Source organism: Homalodisca vitripennis, chromosome 1, assembly GCF_021130785.1.
Source record: "Homalodisca vitripennis isolate AUS2020 chromosome 1, UT_GWSS_2.1, whole genome shotgun sequence".
NCBI lineage: Eukaryota > Metazoa > Arthropoda > Insecta > Hemiptera > Cicadellidae > Homalodisca > Homalodisca vitripennis.
The window spans coordinates 205,752,745-205,779,014 of record NC_060207.1 but is presented as its reverse complement, the minus strand read 5'-3'; positions in this window follow the sequence as shown (position 1 = coordinate 205,779,014).

The window sequence follows — 26,270 nt, the reverse complement described above, 5'->3', positions numbered from 1 at the left end:
AATAAGATGCTTGAAATTGTTTTTAATATTGGACAGTTTGATATGAGCATATTCTTATGTATAATTTTCTACTATATAGTAAATATAGTACCAAACTATACACTTTTATAACTAACCGAGATCTAAGGGCTAATTACAGGAAGGTTTGAGGTGGTGAATACGGTAAAGTTCCCAGATGTGAACCTTCATTACATAGCTTGGCACTCTGCTCACAGTTTGTCACGATAAATCACCTCAAGTCCTCGGAATGCTGCCTATATTTATAGCTATATGTATATATATATATATACTATTAGTTTTGAGCTTTTGATATTCCAATAGTTGTCGCAAATTGGAACAAACAGCTGGGAATCAAAAATTCATAAAATAGACAAGGTTACGATAGCCTGTTTGATCTGTTTTCCCGCCAGTTTCGTTATAAACCAAACCCATTTGAAGTCTGATTCACACAAGAGAAATTTCAAACTAGTTTATCTAAGGAATTGAACTTTAGTGTCTAAATTTCCCCTACATAAGTAGTGGAAATGGCTAAAATCAGTTAAAAGGGAGATTAAATTTCTTCGAAGTGACTTCGCTCATGCATAGGAGCGAGCTGAAATAAAAATTAAGCAATTCAACGGGTTCATTTTAATAATATTGTCCGTTGATGGAGTGCTATGTCCCCATATATTACGGTTGGTTTTACATTTGGAGAAATCAATAATGCCCTATTATTCTCTTATATCTTTCTTCATAATCTCTATAATTTCTCTTATATAATAAAAGACTATACATAAGTGTGGGTCATTACCAAAATTTTATTTGTTTAGAGAATCTAAAATAGTCTGCATACATTGTTCTTCCTGAAATTTACTATCGTCCTAAAACATCATGATTAGCTTAAACCGTCAAAACATACTTAATCTGCAATTTTTTTTCGATCTGTTACTTTTATTAGGCTTAGCAAGGCAGCAATTATTTTATATCAATATATGCAACTCAACATTTTCCAGCTGCCGATGTATTGTGTGTAGCTCACACCGATCTGTAAATGAATCGAGCGTGGTTACTGAGCAACTCAAAAAGGATCTAAAAGGTTCCTGCTCTTGGTAGGGCAAAATACAACGTGCTATTTACCACTAAGACCAAATAGAGTTCCAATTGTGGTACATCAGTAAACGAACATTTAAAATAAATTGGGTATCCGCGTTGGTCGGTATATTTATTTTACTACGAAGAGTGCCTGTTAAATTGGTTGAACTCCATTAAGATTACAGATTTTTGCAAGCCTACACATGAATTAAGTCTATATCGCTTCCTATTTCCGTTTTATAGACAGAGGTTTTATAGAACTAGCCTCCTCTTCTTTCCAGGTGACGTGACTGATATTGTGCCCGATATATCTCCATGGTGCATTCAGCGATTGCCCATCCTACTCTGAAAGCAAAGTATTCGTGAGTTGGTTGGAATCCTAGAACTATTACGACATTAAAGTCATTTAAGTCTATTTCAGACATAAATTCTATTAACTATTTGTTGTATTACGGGACATGAAACCTTAGAAAATATATAATAAAAACAAATAAATATAAATATATAAAACTGTTTGTTTATTTGGACAAATGTATGTGTATGTATGTATGTATATATTTATATTTATATTGTACGCTGAAAATAAATGTGCAGAGGCTTCTTTAAACAGTAAAATAAAAAGACTTCATATAATCTTTTAATGTATTTAAAAAATTATCTCAAAGAGGATAAAAAATTGGTATACAAGAAAAATACTTTTAATTCTAAAAAAGGTTATAGGGATTATACGTTTTCATTCCAATCATCTTGATTTTTTATCTATATTGCATGGCTAGGTTTTGTCGTGGATGTAGATTATAGAAAGCGATTTCATATTCTAGCCATGTTATGTTTACTTTACTTCTATATTTTTTAAACAATAAAATTTAAAAGGGATCGTTGAGTTCTGCACTGAATGGACGAAACACATTAAACAAAGACAAAAGAAAATTAAATTTCTATATTAACTTGTAACCAGAACTGTAGTAGTATGGTATTTTAAAATGTATTCTACAGTCTATAAAATTAAAGACAATTAAGAATTTTAATGTATTATTAAATACTTAAAGAAGCATTACGCATAAAAACAATATTATTTGCGTTTGTTTGGAAAATTAACAAAGATGTTAAAGAAAACCAACTTCGTGTAAGAACATTTTGTCTCGTTATGTCAAATAAAACTATTAATTTTACTCAACTGCACGGTAACTTCAACTAGACATGTATTTATATGTTTCTTTAAGGTATTGTGCAAAATTTCAAGAATTTCGTTATATATTATGTTAATATATTTCACATGTTATTGTCAAATGGTTATACTTAGCTCATTTACAAATCTATTTAATTTATGAGTTACACGTTGATATTACGGTTACCTAAATGGCTAATGTTGAAAATGTTCACTACCAAAACCTAGTGCAAATTATTAAGAAAATAAATACTCACAGACAATTTCATGTCTATAGCTCAAATCCTTTTCGCAATATCGTGTGAATACACATAAAAAGAAATTTCCATAACTAATTAAACTATTTCAATTAAACATACACTTGCTTGAAAACATTAAGTATCGGGCTTCATTATTAATTTGAAATTAAATGAGAAACTGGAAATATAAACCCAGTCCCCACCTCCTTGAATCTTTGTAGGGGAAAGCTAAATCACCTCTCACTTCACAACGTGTCATCCAAGAAGAAAATTTTTTTGAGAAACTGAGTATCACACATAAGTAAAACATGTACATTTATTTTACTAATTTATGTAAGGGTGTAATGTATTTCGTATTCAAAAGACCTTGTTCACAGCTTAGCTCCCCAATTTAGAGGCCAAAAAGCAATTCTTGTAGCATAAAAGTAACTGACGCGACGGCCCACCCACTCATAACTTCACCCAAGCTAATAGCTCTCCCACCTAGCCTTACTTACTTATCCCCAGCGCAGGAATTAATTAATCGTATATAACGCTAATATACACAGCAATATAATAGAAATGACATTAGATTCAACTTTTGTATATTTGCTTACTATCCAAAATTTAAAATTTTAGTAAATATATTTAAAACACCGATTGGTTTCTTAAAGTTATTTAAAGAATGTAATTGGAACGTTGAATCAAAATCTAATAAAAGGTTTTTCAGAGGTATTCCTTCCAACTGAAACCATAGTGATGCACTATTTAACAAGATTTATTCTTCCAGTCTATTCTACCATAGAACTTAATGAATGCTGGAAATACAATGGGGTGCAAGTACATGTGAGAAAGTTACTTTACGGTAAAACTTACTTGTCAAGCGTATTAGCTGTGGGAATTTGATAGATGTATTATGAAACTCACCACAATTTATATAACTAACAGGTTGAATGACCTGTCTGTCTTAAATTCTGACTGCAAATTAGCCATTCTTTTACTATTTGAATCCCAAAATCAATAGAGTTCTTCCTTCAATAAAGATGAACGCATCTATCAAATCTCAAGTGTCATCATCAACATTTATGTCAGAGTTATCGCACTTTGGTGGGCAGACAAACAGACGGACAGGCAGACAATGACACGGTGTTAAGAAATAGACTTTTGGGTCCTTGAGTAAAATAGTTTTAATATTTTATTATATTTTAATTATATTTATATTATATTTTAATTATATTTATATTATATTTTAATATTATGTTAATAGTTAAGTTTTTGAATACGTTCTAGCTATGCTCACACGCACACGCAACTCTCAAAATAAGGAAAGATACACCAAAATACACAAACTAATACAGACGAATATTTTGGCAAAATACCATTCAATTTTAATTACATAGCAAATTAAAAAAGATTTCAGGGCAATCAAAATATACTTTAAGTATACAGAAGAATCCATTTTTATAAAAGAGGTGGAACAAACTTCACTCCTTGTAAGTTTAATGAAGCTTAAGATTACACTTCTTAGACGGAAGAAAAGTAGACTATAAAATTTTAATATTTAGTTTAGTGGATAAAGTTTGTTGTTCTCTTATAATAAGTTAAACGAACTCATTTAACTCTGTTTGCATATTGAGGAAACATTGTATAAACATTATATGACATATTCTGTAGTGATATTTTTGAGGAAAGTTTAGTGCAGACTATTTCTCCATAAGAAACTGTTTTAAATGTTTTGAATTAATAATACAAAATATTTTCATTTTATTACATTAACATATTTATAATTATATTAATATAAAACTACAGAGTCAATGGGAATAACAAAACCATTGGTTATCTTAGATCAATAAATTTTATGTCTTATAATGCAATTATTATTAACAAAATAATATAAATAAGATGTGGGATATAGACGTATTACTGCTAGTCCCTATACAATTAGTTACTGTTTACACGCAGTTCCTATTTACGACTAACTAGAACACATAGTTGCTCTGTTGTTTTTTTGTTTCTTAATCACATTATAAAATTTGTTTATAGTGAAGGTATATTTTTTATAAATCGTTAAAGTGTTCCATGTAGCAATAACTGGAATTGATAATGTACATGCTATAATTGTAATAGTATAATTTAAACTGAAGACCTGTTCTAAAGGTATATTGTAAAATTTCGTAAAATTTATACCGAGATATATGAGTTTGAAACCGTAATTTCATAGTTATAAAAATAGCTATATCAATAAAAAAATATAGTTATTATCATAAATCAAGTTATGTTATAAGTTAATTTAGATTTATTTTGAGAATTAACAGTTTTTATAGCTTGCACACAATCTTATTTTAATCTAAGTGATAAGACTACCACTGTCGTGTATAAGGACTACATTGAAAATTGTTGATTTACTGCTTGATATAGGGTGTATAATTATTTTTATTATGAATGAAATATAATACTTATATAGTTTGTAAAGTGAACTCTTAGTATGCAATACTGTAGTAAATCAGTTTTGAAAGATTCATTCATACTTTAGTGAATTTAAATTACTCCTTCTCTTTCCAAATTGTAGTAAACATAAAAAAAGTATTATTTTTAAATTAAGTTGTGTTATACGTTGAGATGAGTATTATAAACCATTCTAAGGAAATGTAATACCTACAATATAAGCTAATGCATATATCTTAGCAACAGGAATATAATTAATGTTTTAAAATGGAATTGAAGTAGAGAGTAAACGTGATACCTTTTTGGTTTGTCACCTCAGACAAAGAACACGGAGAACAAAGAATGTAACATCGAATAAAGCCAGGCTTAGAATTATGACATCGTAATTTGAACTTACTTTCACCAACGAAAGTAACTTAGCCCTTCGTTAACCTCACGACTTGTAATGTGACCTTCGACTTTGAAAGATACAAAAACGTGCATTCATGTTGTACAGATCAATTTTTATTCAGCTTTATTAAAGATAATAAATGCTATCAGGGAAACTATATTTATAAAATAATGTACATAAAGATACATTAACGCTTTTTATCTGAAGATAAAAATACGTTGTAAGTTGAGAAATAACAGAAGTATTTGGGAGCGCCGTGTCCACTTTCCTTACTGAATACATACAACATGTCATTCCAGGGACATTAATTAACTAAACAAATAATTAATAAATTTTGTTGAAATTTGACCAGGAAATTTTATACTAATGCATTTAAATGAGGTAGTCTGTAACATTCTTGTACCTCTGAGATATAATACATACAAAGTTGGTTTTGGGGAATATATATTTTTGAAATGTCTTTAGTGTTTGCAATTTCTCGGCTAATTTGTTCATTTCTTTTTCATTCAAGACAAAAAATTAATACATATATTGGTAAAAAAGCTTAATTTATCGTATATGTTTGTTTTGTTTCAAAAGCTATTTATTATATTTATAAAAATCATAAAAAGTAAAAATATAAATTTGTATGACTTCTTATGGAGTACAGAAGAAAGTGTAAAACCATAAGATAGCTAAAATATCTCCCGTCCATGGAGTGATATGTTTCGTTAACGCTCAGATAATGATTGGGTATAATTAGTATAATGATTAAATGAAAAAAATTACTATAATATTTTAATGATCTTATTTACTAGTATATAAGTTTATGTGGATTATAATTAATAATAGTAGAATAATTTTAACTATTATTTTTCAGGACTCACAAGTGAGTCAAAATGTCGTATTAGCGTTTCATAATTGAGAAAACCCCACCATTCAAGAGAAGCATGATCGATAATACCCAAATAGTGGGTGTTATCACATTAAGACCGTTTCGAGATTAGCAAGTTGACGTCTAGTTAGCTAAACATCATTTTAAGTATCAGGATTGGTGCTGGTTATGAAACAAAGGAGTATCCCTGTGGGCTTTCAGTGGCTTAACACTATGGTGGCTCGAAGCTGTAATAAATCAACAAAGACAATTTTAATACAATTCAACACAAACGGTTTATAATAGCTCCATCTACACAACTCGAAGCATAGTGGTGGGGGCACGTGATAGTTGTGACTAGTTAAAACTTTGATAAAAAAGGGTCTCTTTACTTTTGTTATATTATTCCCATTTTTAACACAAACAATTTAGTTTAATGTATCAGGTTCGATAATAGTGCATGTCACTACTTGATTTGGCTGAGCTTTACTAAACTTTATTATATTGGTTAATCTCTATGGTTAACATAATGGCAACGATGAATTTCAAGAAAAATAATGATATGTAATCAAATTTATTACAATCACATATTTTAACCTTAACAAAGCAATTATTCGAGTACATAAACAACATATTAAATCACAATTGATTACATATTTATGTTGAATTTACCGTAGAAAATAAATGAAAATTTTATATCAATTTCATGACACTTAAATTATGAAATTTGTAATAAGATTATAACTTATATGTTATAAAACAAGAAAAATTTAACTTTTCATTACTACAGTGTTGGAGATGTTTGCGAAAACTGTTAAAACCCACACAAAATTTCTAACCCCAAGGATTGACAAATATTATACATATTCAAAAATATTTTTAACTAAGATAAAGATGTTCGATCGGGTGCGGCCAAATCTTATTTAGTTCCATTCCCAAATTACGGTGTTGCTTGCACAGAAATTAAGCTTCACGCAAAATTTGATGTCAATAGGTTATTTATTTTGGTGATGTCGTGAGGCACTGTAGTAATAGGCTTTGCTAACGCAAGTAACAAGGAAATGTTGTTATTAATAAATACATATTAAACAATGTTAACGTTGTGTGTTCAATCTAAAATACTTAAAATATAGTTTATAACAAACACAGTAGTCTTTATTTGGTTATGTAATTATAATAGACAAATAATGTGTATATAGTTTTGACGGTATTTTCTCCTGTAACCAATATAACAAACTTCCGTTAACAAAGCTTGAGAGTATGAGAGAATTTATAGAACCCCGGAGGGCTTTGTTATTGCCGAGATGGAAAACGTTTCTCTTTCTGTACACCAACTTCGTATAAAATTTACTTGTTACTCAAAGTTTTCATCTTAGGCTGTACTTTCGAGGGGTTATATGGTTGAAAATAAACAAACCTATTATTTTATTTAAGGAAATTATATAATAAGGGCAGAACTGAATCAAATAGAGCATACGTTGGTAAAGTAAAACAAAAAAACATTAGATTTGAAAATAGATTAGAGTTGTACATTTTATTACTAAAATAAAAAAAGTCTGATTGAGTTAAAAAAACTAGTAAAATAATCTAATATCAAGTAGTTTGATATTAGATCATTTATGTGCCGTGTGGTGTGATCATGCCTTAAAGTTATAAAGATTTTCTTGAAAACCAGTATTTCACAAAAGAAATTGTGTAAGACCTTACTTGATTGTGAATGCTCCCTCACAAAAAACGCAGTAAGTATTATAATGCATTAAAATCTACAATGGTGAGTTATAAAAGTATAGGCTACATTTTGCCTGTCTAATTTTAGGCACACTGGTTAAATTATTAGCACATTATTGTTGTCTAGTACATCACAGTTTAAATTATTACTCTACAAATTTATTGTAATTCTTCACATAAAAAGTAATGTTGTTAATAACTAAAACATAAAACCAAGATTTTGTTACTCACGTGATTCTATATGCTAAATACAACATTTAAGCATGTGCAAAGAGGCAACTAATTGTAATTTATAACGCAAGCGACGAGGGATACGAAAGTGTCGGCTGTTAACACTTACGCGCCGTTGAACACTAGAGGTCGCTTAAAAGGTGCAACGGAATTATGTTTTCAAGTCTTTCAACCTTTCCAGTTTGTCAGTTTAAAACCGTGTCAAAACTTTAATTAATTTAAACTGCTGCATATTATAATACGTGAAATGCGTTGCCACTTAAGTTTAATTTCTAACGTACGCGTATTGTAGTATTTTAATTGACTTTATATCTATTCTACTTAAAATATATTTAAAAAAAAGGAATTCGAAGAATTTCAAGCCAGTGGCTTTTTTCTTTTATGTTTTGGCTGAATTTTCTAAGCCGCATGATAAATTGGCTTATGTCTGTACTCAGTTAGTTTGCAAATGTATTTAATTGGTATTTACTAAAGATGTGGTTACCTATTGATATATCTGCCGATCAGACAAACTTAGATAGACAGAATTATAATATGTCCAATTTCTATTAATTAAATTTACTTCAAATATTTTAGTTATGTTATCCCTCTGACATAGTGATATAACAAATATTTGACGTTTAGTGTTAGTATAGATAAATGTTATATCAAAATAATTTTAATTTTTTTTATGCATTATAACTGAAAGTTATTATATAATTATTCTTGCATTATTTAGTATTACAAGTATACTATTTAAAAAGCGGGCTACTCTTATGTGCAATTACAGTATTAATCAATATATTTTTATGACCAGAGCGATGGAAGTGATCAATGGTAAATTGAGTTGTTCAACCCTTTCATTCAATGGTTCTCGAGCGAGGAAATATAATTCATTTAACTATATTGTTATCATTTCTTATAAGAATCTATCGCTTTGGGAAGTGCAGTGCCTATTTATGTGACGATTAATTAAAATCTTGATGTTAAATAATTTTTATATTTAAATCCTTTAATACTTAATAATTAACTTAGGAATTATATTACAAAACATATAGGCCTACTATCAAATCTGTGGTTAGTTTATCTTGGCTCAGTAAATCATACATAATATTTTTTTACTGTTATATTAGTGATTACGTACCTTGTATTATGTTGCTAGAAGTTTATATAAAGGCATATAAACACTTTTATAAAAAAATTTAAAACACAATTATAGCAAATATATTTGTATTAGTTTTGTTTTTAAATAGTTCATGAAAGCCTAATTTAAGATTTAGTGATATTGGTTTTAAACATTTTATTGTAATAGTGTTATCGACCATATTTGCCAAAGTATAATATGTACTGCGATTCCACTCTAACCCGTCTAAGGCTAACAGTAACATACTTCATTGTACGTGGTGTTTTCGTTACATGACTAGGGACTCCAACATATAATTATTACCAATCCACGCTAATGGAAATAACTTGTTAAATATTAATAAGTATCTACGACGTGGTAAATCATAAGCTTAAGTGTAAGTCAAAATAAGATCCAGCGTTAATAAAATGGGCAATTTGTTACAGTAGATCATAGACATTGTAGTATTAGTCATTGTTCCAATTATGACATAATGTCTTGTATTATTAAACATAAAATTCATAATTAAAGTAATCTAATACAATTTCTAAATTGAAATTGTAATGAACAAATCGTGCTTAGCGCTTGGCTTGCGAGACAAAATTAATGCACCCGTTTATACTATAATATAATACACTGGAAGCCAATAAAATTAAATCACTAAGACAATATTGTTAGAGACGAGACCACTGAAGACAAAACCAACAAGAGATTCTGCTGCAGTTGCTCTGAGTTTCTGTTGATATAGACATTTGTTGGTGATAGAGTTACTGCCTGAACAGAGTCTGGTCAATTATATTATCTATAAATGAAAAATACTCCTGCACGGTTCCATTATTAAACTTACTTACAAAACGTAAATGACCTCCAGCGTTAAAACGTAATATTTATTGAGGTTTTTACGATTTAATCTATTTATACAACGTATTGAATAAATATATGTTATAGACAAAATTACATGAACGAAAGCAAATCATTCATAGCTTTAGTTATAATGCAAGTAGTTTCCCGTGTTACTTTAGATGAGTGATAAAGACGCAATTTTTATTTGATTATACCACATTTTATAATTATTAAGGCCATAAATTGTTCTTAAAAGTGTTCTATGAGATTATTACTTAAATATAATGTGCATCTTACAATTTTAGACTGTAGTAAAAAATTAAAATATAAAATACAAGAAAAACTAAACAAAAACTTAATTTCAAGTAGGCTACCGTATGTAGTACATATGTACAAAACTTTCTTAGGATTAAATTAGTATGTTGTGTTATTAATTGTCTTAAGAATAGTAAAAGGTAAAATTCTACATTGGGTCATATTTTTAAAAATTACCATGAGGTTTTGTAAAACTAAAAATGTATATTATTTGTTGTTGTGGGAACTATGGATAAGTTTATTTTATATGTTTCTGAGGGTAAATGAATGATATATTTCACTTGTAGTACAGTAGTGAATTATTCATCTGTTATACTTAGCTCTAGAATTATAATACATTAATACGGAGTTAAATTTAAAGAATTGAGCAAGCTACGTAGCTGAAGCAAGGAGAAGTAAACATTCCCGGTTGCATCAGTTAGTCAACTCAGGCGGTTTGCAATGCGGATGGTATAGCCTATAGTGTTCCGTTCCGATGTTTCGTTCATCGTAGAATTGTTCGTTTCTCTCACTTCGGATCGTGATCTACTTTCTCGTGGTGGTCTAGGTATTTATGTTGCAAGTCAAGAAGTAGAAGTATAGTATAGACTTCACAGGTCTATGAACGGCACTTATCTTAGAGAGACTATACTATATTCGTTAGACCCTAATAGCCTTGAAATTTTCATTTCTGATTTTGTTCAGTATATACACGTTAACACCAAATGAGTCTTTTAGAGTATACGTAATGTCCATCTCCTACGTAGTGCCAGAGTGTCAGAGACAAACGCTCATGAGATTCTGACGAAGTCGAGTTACAAGCAACGATAATAATATATGCAAAATGGTTGCTGTGAAATTATATGGTTATGGTTGGATTGCGACACAAGGGCAATAGTTCAATGGTAATGAAAGGTTTAAGCCTTAATATTGTGTGAAAAAGGTGCTAGCTTTGTGTAGCATTTTTATTCATTTGTTAAGAAGAGTCCTTGCGAAAATAAACCTACTCAATGGAGTATCGAAGGACTCAAGACAACAAAATTATCCCTGTCCATTAGGAGTGCCCCTACATCATCATTTATTGTAAAGCGTGTGTGTATTTAGTGACACCTGTTTTAAGATTAAACATTCAAAATCAATAGAGCTATGCATTGATTAAAGAAGCATGTATGCAACGAATTTATGTTTTGAACAGGCGGACAGATTTAAAGATCTATCGCGTGCTTTAGTAACAACTGGGGTTTACCAACAGTGCAATATAATCTTTAGCATGTGTGTTAAATTCAAAAGAAAAGCCACAAAGGCAGGTTAGTTCAAAGGTGTCTAATTTTCTACCTCCCCAACCCCTCAGTCCATGTGAGAGAAATGTATTAAAAATATGTCAGTGTTTTTGTTTGTAATTTCAATATCGCCATCACTCTTATCATCAAAAGAAGTTGTAAAGTTTTATCCCCTGGGTTATTACTCACGCAATCTTAAAATTAAAGATTTACTTTTGTTTGGGCAATCTATTTATAGTCGGTTCAAATCTCATGCCATTGTAAATACGATTTATCCACACTTTGCATAGCGAGCCTGCTGTATCCTTTTGAACTATAGAGAAAAAATCGGTAATAGACACTTGCAACAGACTTTTGAGTATCCTTTTATTTCCATAGGCTTTGGACCAAATATTCTTGTCCTTCTGAGTTGTATTATGGTATAAATTATGAAATTTCATAAAAATCTTTAAATCTGCGTAAGTTTATGATTGCAGTAAATTAGAACTCGTTGTTGTACTAAGTAAAATACTAATCTAGCATTTCGTTTATTATACCTCTTTAAGACTTTCTGAGATTAGTACTATAGCGTGTAAAAATATACTTCTAATACTTTCTTGAACAACAAACATGTTTAGTATAATAACATGTAAACACCGAAACTTCTCTTTTTAAAAATTTGTTTACTTAAATCATTGTTAGTAGCTATTTTTGTATGTAGTTTGTATAATTTGTAATGTAAAAATACGATACATTTGTTATTTTCATTGTTTTGGAAATGGATTCGAATAAAATATTTGTCATCATTAAACTGTTTATATCCATATTTTTAAACTCAAAATTGAGTAATAATAGTTCTTATTGGCTGAGTATAGCCATTTGTTTAATTGAGACAGAACCAATGGACGCAATTAGTGTGAGTGGTTGTACGGCACGCTGATTGGTTGGCATAAAGTGTGGTTTTCACATGTGTTTTGCATCTATCAAACTTTACGAATGGATTCATGAGAATTGAGTACAAACTATGTAACTGTGTACTGTAATATAGTTTTATTTTAGTTTATTGCAATTTTTACGATGTACGTAAATTATGTATATTGTATTTATATGTAAAAATTTTTCTTTTTAATGCTATATAGGTAAAATATTTATTTCTAAGGATATTACTCAATGAATAAGTTTATTTCTTGAGAACATTGGACTCAACTTAAATTTTTTCATGCACGAACTTCTAAATGGTCGTTGTTCTAGAACAAAAATTTACGTATACTAGTACTAATGATTAAATTTATAAAACGAGAGATGTATGTTTGTCAATTTCTATTTCTTTGTATTGTACTATGGCCTGTAATTTGTTATGGTAAAATACTATATCAACACGTTGCGTTATACAGGAAATCTGTGTTAACATAGTGTCAGAGAATAATATTGAGTTCAGATAAGAAGAGTATACGTTTCTTAAATTGACAAACTTAAACAAATGGAGTGTAATAAATAAAATAAATTTCAGAAGATGGAATGAAATAAACATTAGAGTCTAATGTGCTTTATTGGAATTTATTAATTATTCAAACAAATTACATTGTCATGACAACTTAAGAATATGTTATTATAGACGATATATTAGCCCAAAATTGAGGCTGGATTATTTTGTATTTGTTTAATATGTTTTATATCACTTTAGCGTACTTAAAATGAGAAATTCATATATATATATATATATATATATATATATATATATATATATGCTCCCGGCGGAGCAAGTACTTTTTGCGATTCAACGTTTATTGAAATTATATATATATATATATATATATATATATATATATATATATATAGTGTTCACACGAATAAGCCTAATAAATTTATTTGCTGGCGTATTCTTTTGAAGTGATCCAAAACATATATGTACAGACTGTTCGAAAGCTAATTAGTAAAATACACTGGATTCCCATTATCATCGTAACAACAGGAGTACACGTATGATCCAGGTTCCACAGGAAAGTCGCATTTAAAGTTCTTCTTCAAACTAGATTTTTCTAAAATTTTTAAAACTAACAAAATATCCTAAAATATATTAACTAGATTGGGTATGTGAATACTTGACTTTTCACAGTATTTTATTGATTGGATACAGGCCTCCTATAAAATTCCACTAATTTGTAAAGTTCTAGACAAATGTACTGTGGGAGACAAATATTTGCACAAAAAAAACTGGGTACTAACTAGTTGTCTTACCGTAAAATAAAAAGGAGTTAGCGGTAATAAAATTAATTAAAGAAGCTGTGGAGTTATAACATTTTGGTTATGGTTAATAAACATAATATAAGATTCTTTTTCTTGGGATTTTCTTTCAATTTAGATTAAAATCTAGTCAAATATAGCCTTGTGATTCCAAGCATAATAAAATATCTCAGATTAACAAGAGACATTCCCAGAACAAATTTAGGCTCCTCTTATTTGGAGGATTATATTCCTCCTCTTATTGGAGGTTAAGGATTATATTCTGTAATAGCTTCCCTGGCAACAACAAAGCAATTCTAATTAAAATGCTATTTATTCCAAATTAGTAGAGAATGCCAAATTTTGCATATCTTGGCTTATTGTAATTTAACGAAATTATTTCTTTTATTTTTACTCAATTACAAAACTATTTCAAATTTGGATGTTAAGTATCTTTTTTGTGTGTCAAATATTGATTCTAGCAATTAAGAATGTTCACACTTATAATTGAAATGAAAATAAATGTTGGTTTATGAATAAATTAATGAATATATCGGAATTGACTGACCACGTTTGAAAGCAGTGTGGTTAGTAAATAATAAAATAAAACAGGTTTATTATGTATTAAAAATGGAAATCAATTTACTTTATAGTTTTGAAATAGAATCTGAAGATATGCGTCATGAAGAAGAGCTAAGAAAATAAAAATGATGACACAGTAACGCAATATCGTAAAGACAAAGTTTCTCTGACACAACTTTACATGTGACAGGCGCTCCACTCTGTGTGTGGACTCGCTATTGACAGCTTGAGGATGTAGTATCAGCTGCACAGTCCCACGTATTTACTTATTATTCATCTTTGAACGTAGAGAGAGAGTGTCACTGACACAAGCTGACATGTGACATGCACTCCCCTCGCAGTGTAAACTAACTATTGACAGCTTCAGGATGTAGTATCAGCTGCACAGTCCCACGTATTTAGTTATTATTCGTCTGTGAGCGTAGAGAGAGGCTGTCACTGACACAGCCTGACATGTGACAGGCGCTCCACTCGCAGTGTAAACTAACTATTGACAGCTTCAGGATGTAGTGACAGGCGCTCCACTCTGTGTGTGGACTCGCTATTGACAGCTTTAGGATGTAATATCAGCTGCACAGTCCCACGTATTTAGTTATTATTCGTCTCTGAACGTAGAGAGAGAGTGTCACTGGCACAGCCTAACATGTGACATGCACTGCACTCGCAGTGTAAACTAACTATGGACAGCTTGAGGATGTAGTATCAGGATGTAGTGACAGGCGCTCCACTCTGTGTGTGGACATGCTATTGACAGCTTTAGGATGTAATATCAGCTGCACAGTCCCACGTATTTAGTTATTATTCGTCTCTGAACGTAGAGAGAGAGAGTGTCACTGGCACAGCCTAACATGTGACATGCACTGCACTCGCAGTGTAAACTAACTATGGACAGCTTGAGGATGTAGTATCAGGATGTAGTGACAGGCGCTCCACTCTGTGTGTGGACTCGCTATTGACAGCCTTAGGATATAATATCAACTGCACAGTCCCACGTATTTAGTTATTATTCGTCTGTGAACGTAGAGAGAGAGTGTCACTGGCACAGCCTAACATGTGACATGCACTGCACTCGCAGTGTAAACTAACTATTGACAGCTTGAGGATGTAGTATCAGGATTAGTGACAGGCACTCCACTCTGTGTGTGGACATGCTATTGACAGCTTCAGGATGTAGTATCAGCTGCACAGTCTCACGTATTTAGTTATTATTCGTCTGTGAACGTAGAGAGAGAGTGTCACTGGAACAGCCTAACATGTGACATGCACTCCACTCGCAGTGTAAACTAACTATTGACAGCTTGAGGATCTAGTACCAGCTGCACAGTCACACGTATTTATTTATTATTCGTCTCTGAACGTAAAGATAGAGTTTAGTTGTCACAGCTTTACATGAGACAGGACATCCACTCTGTGTGTGGACTCGCTATTGATAGCTTCAGGGTGTAGTAAGAGTCGCATAGTCCCATATATTCAGTTATTATTCGTGTACTCTCTAAGTATTTTTTTTATGTGAAAATATTATTTTTCACATTTTTGTTTCATTTATATTGTTTCTGACGATTTTACAAGTATTATCTTAAATTATCTGTAGGGCAAACGTGTTTGTATAGTAAAATTAGTATTACTTCAATACTATAATTTACTCTTTTAATTTTACATAATAGAAATACTATTATAAACTATTATTTTATTAGGGATATTTAAGGAAATAAATAAAGAATAAGAATAATAAATAATGAATAGTTTCTCAAAGGGTACAATAAATATTTTTGGTTATTTGTAGACCGTGAAAGAACTGGAAATAAAAATTACAAGTCCTTCTAAAATAAGAAGGATAATTTCTTTTTTTATTGCTTTATTTTCTAATCTGTAAGAAATGTATTTAATAAACATTAAAATTAACTACAAATAACATTAAAACTACAAATAATAATTAGGAAAAATTTAGTATATTTCGTTAAAATTTTACGTTTTGAATCTGTAAATGTTTATTAAATCACATCAAAATAATTCTTTTCACCTTGTATACCTTATCAACAAAATTAGTTTTGAACCTTGTTATTTCCTTACTTGGTAGAGTTTCAGCAAACTCGAGGGGCTGGATATTTAATTTCTCTCTATATGTCTATCTTCATGATATCTTGAGAACTTACTCACCTATAGAGCTTAATTGATATGGGTTTAACTCAAAGCTGAAGATTATGTATGTAACTCTATGGGATTATGATGAGCGTTAACAACAATTTTTTACATTGATCATTTGCAACCACCATGGCAACAAGAAAACCACAGAATTAATACATTTCTAACCATATACAAGCATATGATATTTAAACATGTGAAAATATATTTAATTAAGGGCATTGTAGAAATATTCCAATGTCACTCATTAGTCTCTGTCTGGCTTTTAAGAGAGAAAATGCCATATAGATAAAACCTTCCGATGTCGTCACAAGGTAGTGAGACAGATGAGTTCGGAGGAAAATAATATGTTGCGTAGCATTCATTGCTTCTTTGTTTAAAGTTTTTTATTGACGATGAAATGTTTGAAAGGATAACTGGATTTCGGGTATTTGCTATCGTTATAGGTTATCGAAGGTATAACACAACGTTTCGAGGATTGTAATCTATGCTCCTCTTCAGGTGGAGGGATTAATACATACACAAATAACGAACAGATAGAAGTAAAGAAGGGAAAGAAAAGGGTTCAAACATACCCAAAAGCTGCTTGAGTCCTAATGAGTCCTGTCTAGGCGTTGTCATTGCATAGGGTGCAAGTCCCGAGCACAAACCATAAGTACAAGGATAGCAATCACATATCACACTAGCACAGGCTACAGTGGGATACTGCTGATAAGATTCCAGGGAAATTGGAAGTGAGAATTGGACGGATTCCAAGAATCTTTGTTACAGGTATGCGAGATTGGTTTATGTAATGAGTAATTCATCCAATGGATAATACTGATTTGGTAACTTATTGGTAACTGCTACTAGGTTGGGTTGCTAATAATATGGCTCCATTTTTGAGCATGTTAACCGTAGCATAATAATATACGTTAAAATTAATTTCGCTATGTGACTATTAAAATATTGAATTTGAGGTAGCATTCAATTATATTTCAATGATATTTAAAATTACACATCATCCCATTTTTTTATAATGTCAATGGCTTTGCACATTTATTTCATTTAATTCAGTTCTGCCTACATCGGTATATATAAAGTGTTACACTTTTTGAGCTGTCAAAGATATATTTAGGCACATATTATTAACTAACACATTAATTAACACGTAAAACTTCCTTAACTGCTACTGTCCAATATGGTTTTCCATGTTTTTTTTTCCATATGATGAAATTGAAATAGTATGACTTTCTATACAATTGCAGAGGAAGCATGATTACACTGATTTGCACATTGAATCTGTCCCCAGGGCTTTGGCCAGCAACATCACAGAGGTCATCTGTTGGAAACACTTACATTTGCTTCAGCAACAAACCTCACTCTGACAGATGATCCATTACTCGGGGTCTCGTCAGGCGTGCGTCACTAATTGAAATTGATTGCTTTCCCAATACAATTGCATGTAATATTTAAACGATCATTAATTTTTCATCATCCATAAACTTACAAAGTTTACCTTTATTAAGCATTCAACATATTTTCAGAAAGTTACATGAATAGTATATAATTGTTATTAATCATAAATACAAAATGAATTTTTCGAACGTTTTGTCATACCTTTAATTTATGTAAGCAGTAAGAAGGTTGAGAGTTATATGAATGATGATGTTGTCACTTTTTTCTTTTTACTTGTATAATGATTAAATATACATTTTATGATAGTAAATAATACCTGAATTATAGAAATGTTGAAGACATATATCTGTAATTGACCTGTAAAATAAGTGCTTAACAAATAAAGATTAAAAAAATACATATACTAATAAATGTGTTTTATAAATATTAAGTGTTAGTAAAACTAATGACTATTCCTCAATTTTGACAAAAGTAACATTACTGATTCTCCTGAACCTTAACTCAGATGGTAGACAAGTTGAGCTATCAATTTTAGTGCACAAAAGATAGAACTGGTAAGAATAAATATTCTTCAACGTATTCATAAACTGGTAATAAGTGAATAAATATATGAAAGTTTAAAAAAATAAGTCCGTCGTCCTACTAAATAAAATTTTAAATTGTTATTTGAATTATTTTAATTATAATTTTTCAGATTCCAATCATCCACACATAGCACGATGAGGCTATAGGTATTAGTTATGATGTATTATAGATTTAAATGTTTAGAAACAAGACATCTTTGGCACTACGACATACTATAATTGAATATAATTGGAAGAGGAAGAGGGTTTTTTTCATAAGAACATATTTTCTAAACAGTTTTCTTTACAACCACACTGATGTTGCTTACCTAACCTAATTGATAAAATGAAAGATTTTATGTAATCGGAAGGTGAGCTATTGTGAATAACTGATAATATAAGAAACTAATACCTAGTACTGTTGTTCTGATATAAATATTAAAATAGTCTGACATGCTCTATTGTAAAAATATACAAGAAATGCGATCTTGTAGTAGAAAAAATATGCATATAAAAGAGAAATGCCTTCTACCATTACCGCGGGCTTTGTTAGTTCCTTAATGCTATCTCGCGCTGATTGCGAGGAACGAAGAATATCCTTCGACATGATGCCTGTTAGTCAAATATCATTTTTAATTTTAATTTTAATATCATCGTTTTAGTGTAGAAATTTTTTATGTTGTTTTATAATGGAAACGACCCTTAACCGACCATTGGCGAAGTCTATGTCTCGATGGGGTGGAACATTTTATTTTTGCATGTTTGTCTGTTCCCTTTTTATTTCTTCTCGCGGAATCAATATGAACTGCCCTAATTGAAATTGTGTATAAATTTATTTCTGTAAGGAAATACAACGAGTTTTATGACGGTGCAATGAGTACAATGATGGTGCATTCAACACTAGGCATTTGCCTGACCAGTTCGAAGTACTTATATGTTGGTCATATGATAAACCCTGATGTTAACTAGAAAATGAAGAGATAAATTATTTCGTTAACAAACTGAGCACAGTTATGTAAGATTTTAGGCCATTAAATCACGTATTGCCTAAGTACCCAAACACGTACATCAATTTCTCCATTAAGACATTTGTTTTGTGGTAGTGCAAGCATCCACATGAGTTTGATGAGTAGCCTCAGCAAGTTAAAAATCTATCGTTTGTTTGTCTGTAAGCTGGAGATCTGAAGAATGAAATTTCGCATTCTACTTCAGCGAAGCTTCTTCTACGACTCGTGGAGTGGCGTACACTTACCTTGTAATTAGTCTGCACTCTGGGTAAGTTTTTGATATTTTTAGCTGATACGAGACATATTAAGTAATAAATGTCTTACTAGATAACAAAAAATGTAAAATGAAATTTTAGGAGATGTATTTTCCAGCGGTAGTTATTATCGTAACAGAGCTGTATAAAGTGTAGCTTTTATTTCATATTTTTTCTGAATGAAGGAATGTACAAAAATTATACAGCAAATATTTATGAAGCTTATAAATTAAATCTTGTAAGCTGCACTTGCATTTAAATTTTACAAAGAAGTACACACTTTAAAGTATACATTACAGGGTTTGCTACAATAAATAATGGTAGGCGGTTCAGTGTTGTAACTTGATTGAGTACGTTTATTTTTTTGTTACATGTTTACTATATATGTATAAACAGATTTATCAGAAAAGAAGTAAATAAGTGTAGAATATAATAATAAAAACATTTTTCAAAAATATATATATTTCAATATATTTGATATATATTTGAAAAACGTATTATTATTATAGTAAAAACTTATTACTTCTTTTTTGATAAATCTGTTTATTTATATATATATATATATATATATATATATATATATATATATATATAGAGAGAGAGAGAGAGAGATTTTATTTATCATAAATAAAAAGGGACTTTGATAAAAGGCTCATATTACATAACAAGATGTTGGACAATTGCCACCGTTATTTCTTACAAAACAGAACACTGTATTTTCTTCATTGCAATTTATTTTTTCCGCCACAAAACGAAACATATTGCATATGTTTGTATATGTATACGAGAAAGCACAAAATGGTTGACATCTGACGAATAGAATCTAATACCAGTTGAAAGTGTCCAAAATCCTGTAATCCTTTTAAGTAATCCATCATCAGCAATTGATTGTAAATTAAATCAATTTCTGCTATTGATTGTAAAGAAAATAAAAAATATTGTTACAGTAACTGTGTTATCTACATTATGAAGTATCTATTTACACTGATTATTATGGAAGGATAGTATTCAAGAGATTACATTTAACTGTATACAGTTCTAAGACTATATATTAAAATAAGTATGATATCGGGGAGCTAATTTTGACATTAAATTAGTTATTGTACTTTGGGTTGTGTTGACATTAATTTACTCTCAGTGCTCACCATTATAAAGCGTAAAAGCGATCATTCTCACACTTTTCAAATTTGAAAACATTATGAAGTAAATCTGTTTATATAAATGACTATCAGGGTTTAAATTGTTTAATGGCATTACATTTAACAAATTCAAATAAAATGTTTCAGTGACTCATTCCTTAATTTTTATTCATTTTCGTCTGGTTTCTGTTAATTATGAATTGTGATTTGTTTGGTATAATTTATGATTCCAGCGTCCTTTGTAAGTCTAAAATATAAATATTACATTAAATTAGGTAAATACTTTTACAGAATTTAGGTAACTAGTCATAGAATTTGTAATTGTATACTTGCAAATAAATTACATGCAAAAAAGAAGAAACTAAATCTAATAAAAAATTTAATTTGTATTGAAATTTAAGGAGGTTCATAACACTAAAATATCTTTACATGTGTAATGCAACCTGATAGTACATATGATTGGTACCTAATTACAGCTCCATAAATTTGATCCGATTATGATCACAATAGGGGACAATGGATACACTGAATGTCTATGTCCATGCATAGGAATCTATTGTTAATGAGGAATTTAGATAATGACACGTGTTATGATTAGTAATCAGATTGGAGATGTGACTGATGTTATTTTCATTAATACTGCACGTGATTCAGTGCAGTATTAAAAATATTCTTGAAGAAGGTAGACTATGTTCTTGTTAAATATGAATAAGAATTGGAGTCGGTACGTTAAAATGTTGAAAATTTTAAACAATGTAAACGGTCACAGTGACGGGAATTTATCAGACAGTGGCGCTATCTGTATAGATGTGTATCTGTTTTGTATCTGTATGATATAGATACAAATTTTTTGCCATATCAGTCATCGTATAAGGGTTGTCAGCTTAATGAACTTTGCGAATATAGTGTTTTATTTTAAAGTTTATGGAGACGACTGATGTTATGTTAGTCTACATCGATCATGGTTATATACAGAGAATATTCAAGCCTTATTCGTGGGACGAGTATGGGTCGTTCCATTAAACTGTATTATTGAAACTCGATTGAATAATAGAATGTTAAAAAGTAAACAAGAGGTTTATTGTGAGACTTTATGTTTTACACATGTGTCATTTATAGAGAAGTAATGTTTTACGATTAAGTACTAAATTTGTAATTTTTTAAAGTGTTAAATGCATATTTTAATATATTTATCATAATATTTAGATAATAGAGATTTTAATGAAATTAATGAGGTTATCAAATTATACTCATGTAAATTTAAACTCTTACTTTTCACTAGCTTATCACGCCATCCTTCTAAGTATACTGATATCCACAGTCTAGTACAGAGTCAGGATTAAACACAAATACGTATTGTTTCATATTATATGACAATCTCTTACTCAGAAATGCTTAGAGAAAAAATAAAAAACTGGGTAGTAATTCTCAGTGACATAACATTTGAAATCGAAACACGTGAAGTCTCAGAGACAAAATTTTAAATTAATGTAGTTGAGAAAGGCTGAAATCTATTATAATATGATTGTAACGTTTACATAATCTTCGCAATGTATCTTTACAAATAATTGTTTAATTCTGCGTGAATCCAGCATTTTACTTGTTACGAACAGTTTAATTAAAACAACTGTGAATCATATGGCATGTAAAATGGAATTAACGTTTTCAATTAGTAATACAGCGTTGTTTATAATACTTTTGTTAATATAACCTAATAACAAACCCAAAAAACCTTTTCCAGCAGTCAGGCTATAATTTAAAATGACATTATACTGTATCATTTTCACGGTTTTGTTACATCAATTACTTAAGCGTTATTGTAACTGTGTTTATTAAGTCACTAATATAACATCTGTTTTATGAGAATAATTTTTAAGTATTATATTTTATGAATAGTCAATGATATATGTAAGAAAATAGGTGCGAGGATAGTGCAATAAAATAACTGTCGCATTAAAAAACAGGTGTCTTAATTAAGGTGGATGAAGAAAAACCATCTTACTAAAATTAAATTGAAATAATTTACCAGGACAGGTAAAATTTAAACCCTGCAAATGTTTTATGACCAATACAGTTTATTCTATTAAAGAGTTTGTGGAAAGTCGCTGGCAGGACTCAATTCTAAATTTATGACAATAAATTTGGCTCTCAAAACTTCCCATCCTGGATTTTCTTCTGTTCCCTCAGGCCGGTTTTCGTCACACTCTGTTTCCAACTGGAGTGAAGTTTTTATAAATGCATTATCTATTCCAACATTTGTCAATATTGTTTTTGTTATATTCTAAAGTTTTTCTTTTTTTGAGTGTTGATAGTTAAGTTAAGTTTCTTTGTTATTTCCATTTTATTACACAAATTATGATAATGATAATTGTTACTAGTTTATTTTCTTCTGTTATGTACCACCCTGTATACAAGGAGCGAAATAAATTTAAAATCATTTTTTATTATCAGTAAATAGATACCTAAAAAAACATACGTCCTAACCTACCTTTAAATGTTAAATCTTTCAAAATAGCTAATAGCCTCCCCCCTCAAAGTCCTATGTATTCGATATAAAAATATATTTTCCTAATTATTTGGTGTCAAAACATTACATTAAAGTTAAAAAGATAGGTATTTTGATTCAGCAATTATACATCGTAGAATATCTTTCCCTGTATTAAGAGAGTAAACTTTATTCTGCACATTTTTGCAGTTTGTGCTGTTGGAAAAACATTTGACGTTACCCGTTGTTTTGCACGCATTTCGATTTAATACAGGAACACCATCATAATTTTCTCTTTAAATGACATTTTGCACACTCCTGAGTTAAAATACAACCATTTTTGAATTTTTAATCTTTTTATCCATTTTATATTAAGCCCTAATAACTCTGTTATGGGACCCTGAAATCGGATATAAGAACACTTTTTTACATGTAACCGTTACATAACTAAAATAAGTAACAATTGAAATATTATACGCCATTACGAATAAAACCTTAAATCCTTAGCTTTTGAGCTAACGGACTTATGATGTAATAAATTATGGGGTTCCATGTAGTTTGGTAACGTAAAGCAGTATATCTTAGGTAAATGCCATGTTAATATTCATATTTAACACTGTTTTATATGTTTAGAAACATTTCTAATGCCTATCAATTCATGCTTTAACGCTACTAGTTTTAATTAATTATATTTCCGAAACCTAATTATATTGGAGTTTTCCTTGTTTCCAAGAAAATTTGAGAAGTCTATTCCTGTCTAGAAACAACGAAGGTGGGTTTTGAAGCATGCTTGAAAATTATATTAAAAGCTCGATTGTACCATCTGAATTACACAATTTTCAAGCACTGAATCCTTAATATTTGCTTAAGTTTCCTGTTCAAATTGTATTTTTACTAAGAACCTTAAATATTTTATCTATATACATACTCTAAGCTCAATAGCGGTTTTCATAAATAATTGAAATAAGATGTTTTAATTATATCAATCATACTCATTATTTCGAGATTATAAAAAATTGAAAACTTAATAATTACATTAAATTAAATAAACATAAGGTCGTAACAAGTGAGTCATAAAACTATTTACACAGAATAGTGTATGGTATTACCAGACTCTGTAAATTAAAATTGTGTATTTGTTGCTATATACTTCTATTGGAAATGTTCACACTTTTAAACACCAGTGGGTTGGAGCCTTGATTTCGGTAACAGAAATCCTTCTTCAATGCGCCTCAAGAGTTAAAGATATAATTATGTAACAAATTTCAAGTCTCATTCTTTCATGATTTAACTGCGCGTTGATGAATCAGTCAGTCAGTCAGTCAACCAAAACATATATTTTTATACATAAACATATAAATCTAGATGTGATTTATTTTTAATTTAAAGTAGATCTATTTAGTGGCTAAAGATTATTTTAAAAAGTGTAATCGATTGCACCATGATTTACCTAATCGCAGTACTCGTTTATTGCAACGGTTATTAAATAGCTATTCAATTCCAACATTATTTCAATAAGCCTTACATTCTCCTATATTTTATTTTAAATTTTCACGTTGTCCAAACACAACTATTCTATAAAGTGAAATATTTGAATGGTTAAAGAGGTACTGGATATTACTAATGAAACATGTGTATGTATTTGAGTATCGAATGGAATTTGCTTTAACGAATAATCTTGAACCATATAACAGCATTCAATCAGTGAATGGACAGACGAAAATATACAAGTGCACAGTGTTATAAAGAATTATTATCACTTTACTAAGAAAATTTAAACCGTAATTTTAATAAGCAATAATCTAAAAATCTGGAAAGTACCTGTTAAATATTCATAACGTATAGGATTGCGCAGCTCATGAATGGGGAACGATATGGCGTCAACATCCGAAGATGTAACCCCTGTTCAGACTTCTAAGTGCGAGGCCTAATATATGTTTCGTATGTTCTACACAGTACAAAATAGCTTTGCACAAAATATAATAATTCATTTAATGGTATTGCATGTTAACCAGAAGCATAAATCTATAAGTTCATAATTTTACAAACTTCTACATGTATAAGTCAAGAAATTAATCAGTTCCTATCAGTATTAGAAATTTCTGAGAGTAAATTCTATAAAACACAATATGTTGTATTTGCGAGCCATGCTTATTACTGGTCACCTAGATTATTCACTTGATTATTAATGTGCTATAGCACAATGTTATTCATGTAATGCGAACCATCGTCTCCATCGTACATATTAGTATAGTATTTGCGACTAATTTACATCTACATAATTATGCATTACACGAAACACAGCAATGGTGAGAAGGGTTGAGTCAATTGCGAATCTGAGTATAGGTATATTTTATCTTGCAGTTAATGCAGCTTCTGAGATCTGATACTGTTCAAGGTATCTTGGAATCTAATCGTAGAATATCTTGGGAGTGCCGATAGCCGAGCGGTCTAAGACGTTGGACTTTGAGTCTGAGTTAGAGATAGCGTAGGTTCGAATCCTGTCTGTGACTCTTGCACAATACCATCGACCTTGTACTGTATCGACTCTCCCCCTTATTCTGTTTGATAAGATCCTCGCACAGGCCGGTGGCCCATGGTGACGGACAGAGTAAGGCTTAACAGGGGATCGGCTTCTCCTTAAAAAAAATAAATTAAAAAATTAAAAAAAAATAAAGAAATAAGAATCAAAGTCGGTCTGAATGGACCTAGCAACTTACTCTTACAGTAGGTTCCCTTGTAAATACTTGTAAAAATGTATATGATGATGGTTATCTGGATTATTATTACATTTAAACTACGTCTATTGTAAAAAGAGGTGATTATTTTTAATGTTAAATATTGCTAAAATTTTACCTCACACTCAGTCTGAAA